The following is a 7146-nucleotide window of genomic DNA, read 5'->3' as shown; positions in this document are numbered from 1 at the left end:
TTGGACTGTTTACCAATACAAGTGCATTATTTGTCTTGGGGAATAGCAGGCTTTGTGGTGGCTTGGACGAACTTGGGTGACCAAAATGCAAGGCGACAAGCAAACAAAAAAAGAGGTTTTGGCAAATTTTGGAGTTTTATGTGGAAAATAGTTCTTTCACTATTCTAAACCCAAATGAGGGGATAGAATACTAGCTAGTTGGCTTCTTTCTTAAGCAAATTTTGGAATTTAATGTGGAAACATGGCTCTTTTATTATTACACAACGAAAGAAGAGGGGTCAGAATACATGTCACCTTTCATTTTCTAAGTTGACTTTTAAAATTTTGTGAAAATATTGAAAGCTGCTACTCTTAGCCAACTAAAAGTTACGAAAGGGATTAGAGGGAGTTAATAATGTTTGATAAAAAAAAACTTTGATTTATACCGAGAACATATTATTTTTTTGGATTTTATAAAAATCTAGACCAAAAAAGGTCAGAAAACCGTCTTAAGAGCACTTGCACCGATTCCACCAATTGAATTTAAATCAATTCATATATTAGTCTGTTTCTTGTCTTCAAAATTTTGTTTTAAGTCCATGTCTGGACCATAACGAATTATTCCTATAACCAATTTTGACTAGCTAGAAGGATCCTCAATTTGTCTTGGTCAAGATGATACGAAATTTACCGATGGCTTTCATTTTGCATTGTCAGTGTAGGCTTTATAATGAACATGCAAAAACAGAGTATAAATTTGAAAGCCAGCACCCAGTTATCCTTGTACTCTTCTTAAATTAAAATGAACTCTGATCGTATTGCATTCCTCTATTCTACTCTTGTTATATCTCTGATAACCTTCACCATCTCTGTTTCCAAGTGGCAGTAATGAGACTGATTATCAAGCGCTCTTGAAGTTGAAGTCGATGATCAGGAATGAAGAAGCTCTAAGCTCATGGAATGATTCCTTTCATTTCTGTGATTGGAGTGGTATTTCATGTGGGAAGCGCCACAGAAGAGTCATTGTTCTACAACTGAGTTCCAAAGGCCTAGAAGGCTCGTTGTCTCCACATGTAGGGAACCTCAGTTTCCTTCGTTTATTTAGTCTCTGGAACAACAGCTTTCAAGGAACGATCCCGCATGAACTCGGTCGTCTATCCAGGCTACGTGTTCTGGATCTTAGCAATAACAAATTTAGTGGAGTCATTCCAACTAACTTGTCTGGTTGTTCTAACCTTGAAAAGCTTGGCCTTGATGATAACAAGCTGGTTGGAAGCATACCCAAAGAGATTAGTTTCCTCTCCAAACTTACTGAATTGGTATTTGGTAGAAATAATTTAACAGGTGGAATCCCGCATGTCTTGGGGAATATAACATCAATGGAAGTGCTCTCTGCTGATGAAAATCCATTGGGTGGGAGCATTCCAGACTCCTTAGGCCATTGGAAAAGCTTAACAGGTTTTGGTTGTGGTCGTTGTAATTTATTTGGAACCATCCCTCATTCCATTTATAACCTCTCACTCCTAACTCATTTTTCCTTGCCTTGGAATCAGCTTACTGGTACTCTTCCCTTGCCGTTAGGTTCAATGCTCCCTCATCTTGAGTACCTTCAGATATGGGGTAACCAACTGACTGGACCTCTTCCACCCTCGATATCTAATTGTTCGAAATTACAACATCTTGAAATGCAAGCAAACAATTTTAGTGGGAAGTTGACGATTGACTTTGCAAAACTAAAAGATATCCGTGTGATATCCCTTGGTGGTTACTTTAATGGTAACATGGGTGGACTCGGAGAAGGTGATGATATGAGGTTTATTGATACTTTGAAAAACTGCAGCCAATTAGGGTCTTTGCAGGTTTCTAATTCCAAGATTCAAGGAGTGCTGCCCACATCGATTGGTAATCTTTCTGGTCAACTCTTTCGTCTAATCTTACAAGAAAATAATTTATATGGACACCTCCCTTCAAGTATAGGTAATCTAGTCGGCTTGACCACTTTAGATTTATCAGATAACTAATTCACAGGAGAAATCCCTTCCACCATTGGTCAGCTTCAAAATCTACAATCTACTGATCTATATGACAACCAATTTTCCGGGGCGATTCCAGATTCCATTGGAAACTTATCATTGTTGATTAACCTTGATTTAAGTTCCAACGGATTAGAATCGCATATTCCATCAAGCCTGGAAAATTGTCATCGTCTATTACAATTGCAACTTGCTCACAATAAGCTCAGTGGCAAAATTCCTAAACAACTTGTTCAACTTTCATCTCTAGCCGTAGTATTAAATCTTTCTCAAAACAACCTCATTGACTCACTTCCAATAGAGGTTGGCCAACTCAAGATGCTGAGTGCTCTGGATTTATCTGATAATAATTTATCAGGAAACATTCCTAGTAGCCTTGGTGATTGCACTAGCCTTTCATTCTTATCCCTCAAAGGCAACTCATTTCAAGGCATAGTACCATCGTCAATAATTTCAATGAGAGGAGTTGAGATACTCGATCTCTCTCATAATAATTTATCAGGCCAAATCCCTCAATTCATGGAACGGTTTTCATTCGTATATGTAAACCTATCATTTAATGATTTTGAGGGTGAATTACCAGTGCTAGGAGTGTTTGCCAATGTCAGTGCATTCTCTGTTATGGGTAATAGGAGGCTTTGTGGTGGCTTGCCTGAACTTGGGTTACCCAAATGCAAGAAGACAAAAAAACATCAAAAAGAGTTTCCTTTGTCCATCATATTCATTATAATTGCGTTCACAATTTTCAGCATTCTATGTTTAGTGTATGTTTGGTATAAGAAAAGGAAGGCCCCATCATCTCAATCACTTAGGGATGAACAATTCATGAAAGTATCATATGGTGAACTTCTCAAGGCTACCAATGGATTCTCCGAAGCCAATTTGATTGGCGAGGGTGGGTTTGGCTCTGTTTACAAAGGAGTCCTTGACGATCACGATGGTAGAATTGTTGCAGTCAAAGTTATACATCTTCAAAACCGAGGTGCTCACAAAAGCTTTATAGCGGAATGTGAAGCATGGCGGAATATCCGACACCGGAATCTGTTGAAGATAATAACTTCATGTTCAAGTCTTGACTTTCAAGGCAATGACTTCAAAGCTTTGGTATACGAGTTCATGCCTAATGGTAGTCTACATGATTGGTTGCATTCAAGTGCAAGTACATCCAGACTCAACCTTCTTCAAAGAATAAAAATCCTCCTTGATGTTGCATCTGCACTTGATTATCTTCACAATCACTGCCTACCAACCATTGTTCACTGTGACCTGAAGCCTAGCAACATTCTCCTAGATGATGATTTGGTGGCTCATGTTGGAGATTTTGGGTTAGCTCGATTTCTTGGAACAAATTCAGACCAAAACAGCACAAGTGGCATTAGAGGAACAATTGGGTTTGCACCTCCAGGTAAAGTTCATATATTCAGGTGCATGCTCATATATATTTGTAGCTAGTACATTTCCTTTTATTAAAGTAACTGCTTATAAGTTGCAGAGTATGGTGTTGGGAGTGAGATGACAAGTAGTGGGGATGTCTATAGTTTTGGAATACTATTGTTGGAGGTGATGACAGGAAAGAGGCCAACAGACAACATCTTTAATGAAGGCCTCAGCCTTCATAAAGTTGCACACATGGCCTTGCCAGACCATGTAATCGATGTTATTGATGATGACCTTCTGAATTTACTTCAAGAAGAAGTTATTGCTACGCAATGTACGGAAGCAAAACCAAAGAAAATAGAGGAATGTGTGGCCTCAACGGTCAAGATTGGAGTATCATGCTCTATGGATTCCCCACCACAACGGATGAATATTGGAAATGTTGTCCGTGACTTGCAGCATATTCTGAATATCCTTCAAAATATGTGAGGTGTCATGTTAGTCCAGATTGTGTGTATTTATTGTTAAATATGGATGTATTTGAGTATTTGCTGAATCTTGTATTTTGATGGTATAAACTATGAAATAAATGGATTGAATGTATTATTTTGAAAATATGGTGGTCTTTTAAGAATAAAATTGGGTAGAGTTGAAAGAATGTAATTGTTCCAAATTACAACTTGTCGCAGTGAACAAGAACAATTTTAGGGGGAAGTTGGCAATCAACTTTGCAAGACTAAAAGATATCCATAACTTAATCTTGGGTGATAACATCTTTGGATCTGGAGAAGCTGATGATATGAAGTTTATTGATACTCTGAAAAACTGTAGCAAATTAGATTATTTGGATTTTCGCAATTGCAAGTTTCAAGGAGTGTTGCCCGTATCAATTGGTAATCTTTCTGATCAGCTCCGTTATCTTGTTATACAGGGAAATCATCTATATGGACGCCTCCCTTCAAGTGTAGGTAATCTGGTCGGCTTGACCTCTTTGGATTTATCAGTTAACCTATTCACTGGAGTAATCCCATCCACCATTGGTAAGCTTCAAAAGCTACAAGAAGCTTATCTACTAGGGAACCAATTTTCAGGGCCGATTCCACATGCCCTCGGGAACTTATCATTGTTGACTAGACTTTGGTTAAGCTCCAACAGATTGGAACCGGATATTCCATCCACCCTGGGAAATTGTCATAATTTGTTCGAGATTGTAGGATAATGTAGGGTTTGTGATGGAGATCTGGATGCCAACTTGGATCGTGAGAACACTTTCTGAACTGATATTTCTACCCTATGCCTGGGTTGCAAGAAATTCAGCCTAGGATAATCCAAGTGAACACTTACAATTCTAGGCATAGAAATCGTAAGCCAATTTGCTAAAAAGATTATGTGAGCGTTTGAAGAGAACGAGAGCTAATTTTCGGATATCACTTCACAACAGGAAGAGTCATTTATATAATAAACGAAATTAGGGTTGGGCCGTCATTAGTTGGATTAATGAGGATTTAGGGTTATCAAAACTAACGAGTTTCGTTAGGATCAGGCCATCATTAGTTGCTCTGCTCCTTGGACCCCGCTAGGGGCGCTGCCCCTAGACCCCGCCAAAGGGGCACCGCCCCTTTGGAAACCCCGGACCCAGGGGCGCTGCTCCAAACCCCCGACCTGACATCGAACCGACTTCTAATTTCATCTTATACATGTGTGCACTCCTCACCAACCCGTACATATATCAGAGTACAAATTAAGAAGCCCCTTAGCTCACATGTTAGTTCCAGTTACATAAAATGACATTGTTACACTAAAATCACCAACAAAGATGTACTTTGATGACAATAAACTCAGCGACTGAGTACCTAAACAACTTCTTCAACTTTCATCTCTAACCATAACATTAAATCTTTCTCAAAACAACCTGTCTGGGTCACTTCCAATAGAGGTTGGCGACCTTAAGATGTTGAATTATCTTGATCTATCTAATAATAATTTATCTGGTAAAATTCCTAGTAGCCTTGAAGGTTGCACTAGCCTTTTACACTTATCCCTCAAAGGCAAAATATTCCAAGGCATGGTACCACCGTCATTAAGTTCCATGAGAGGAATTACAATACTCGATCTCTCTCATAATAATTTATCTGGACAAATTCCTCGATTCTTAGAACAGTTGACCTTGTTAGAATATGTAAACCTATCCTTTAATACTTTGAGGGGGATGTACCAGTGGTAGGAGTGTTCGCCAATGCAACTGCATTCTCTGTTTTAGGGAATAGTAGGCTTTGTGATGGCTTGGCTGAGCTTGGCTTGCCCAAATGCAAGGCAACACGAAAACCTAAAAAAGGATTTCCTTTGTTCGTGATATTCATTCTGATTGCATTCACCCTCGCCGACATTTCATGTTTTGCATATGTTTGGTGTAAGAAAAGGAAGGGTCAACCGTCTCAATCATCGAGGGACGAATGATTCATGAAAGCATCATACACTCAACTTCTCAAGGCTACCAATGAGTTCTCCAAAGCAAATTTTGATTGGTGAGGGCAGGTTCAGCTTTGTTTACAAATGAGTCCTTGATCATGATGATAGATTTGTTGCATTCAAAGTTCTACATCTTCAAACTCAAGGTGCTCACAAAAGTTTTATGGCAGAGTGTAAAGCATGGTGGAGTATTCGAACTGGAATCTAGTTAAAATAATAACTTCAAGTTCAGGTGTTGACTTTCAAGGCAATGACTTCAAAACTTTGGTATACGAGTTCATGTCCAATGGAAGTTTACATGATTGGTTGCATTCAAGTGAAACTACATCCGGATTGAACCTCGTCCAAAGAATAACCATTTTCATTGATGTCGCATCTGCACTTGATTATCTTCACAATTACTGCCTACCAACCATCCTTCATTGTGACTTGAAGTGTAGCAACGTTCTGCTGGATGATGATCTGGTAGCCCATGTTGGAGACTTTGGTTTAGCACGATTTCTTGGAACAAATTCAAACCAAAACAGCACAAGTGGCATTAGAGGAACGATTGGGTACACACCTCCAGGTAAATTAAGTCCATTTATTCCCACATGCTCATATTTATTTATAGTGTTACCTTCTTTTTCTAAAGTAATTGCTTATAAGTTGCAGAGTATGGGGTTGGGAGTGAGATGACAAGTAGTGGAGATGTATATAGTTTCAGTATACTATTGTTGGAGGTTGTGACAGGGAAAACGCTGACTGATGACATCTTTAACGAAGGCCGTAGCCTATACAAATTTGCAGACATGGCCTTGCCAGACCATGTACCCGATGTTATTGATGATGACCTTCTAAATTTTCTTCAAGAGGATGCTATTGCTAAGCAAAGTACTTTAGCAAATATAAAGAAAATAGAGGAATGTCTAGCTTCAACCATCAAGATTGGAGTATCATGCTCTGTGGATTCCCCACCACAATGGATGAACATCGCAAATGTTGTCCATGAGTTGCAACATATTCTGTATATGCTTCAAAACATTTGAGGTGCCATGCTAATCAATATTGTGGGTGTTAATTGACTAAAAATAGATGTATCTGAGTATGTGATGAATTTTGTATTTTGTTGGAATACAATGTGGAAGGAATGGAATGAAGGTGTTATTTTTAAAAATATGGTGGTCTCTACAGAGAAAGATAAAGTTTTGAGGTACATTTGAAAGAACGGACACATTAGTGTTGAAGGTCATCACTAGCCCAATAGAATCATGATATTGTCTAGAAGAAGTTAGCATGTTCTAGAATG

The 7146-nt window shown here is 38.7% G+C and overlaps 2 pseudogenes across 1 annotated transcript; both read left to right on the top strand.

Moving 5' to 3' along the window:
- Positions 1 to 482: 482 nt before the first annotated feature.
- Positions 483 to 4004, top strand: LOC145032970 (uncharacterized; annotated as a pseudogene). The gene is made up of 2 exons (XR_013677247.1): positions 483 to 3417; positions 3505 to 4004. The product of XR_013677247.1 is annotated as an uncharacterized LOC145032970 (transcript).
- Positions 3924 to 6886, top strand: LOC145030433 (receptor kinase-like protein Xa21; annotated as a pseudogene).
- The last annotated feature ends 260 nt before the right edge of the window (positions 6887 to 7146 follow it).

The sequence above is a fragment of the Lactuca saligna genome, chromosome 2 (assembly GCF_052625555.1).
Source record: "Lactuca saligna cultivar CGN05327 chromosome 2, ASM5262555v1, whole genome shotgun sequence".
In the NCBI taxonomy this organism is placed as follows: Eukaryota; Viridiplantae; Streptophyta; class Magnoliopsida; order Asterales; family Asteraceae; genus Lactuca; species Lactuca saligna.
The sequence above is the reverse complement of the archived record's forward strand: the minus strand, read 5'-3'. Positions and strand labels throughout refer to the sequence as shown.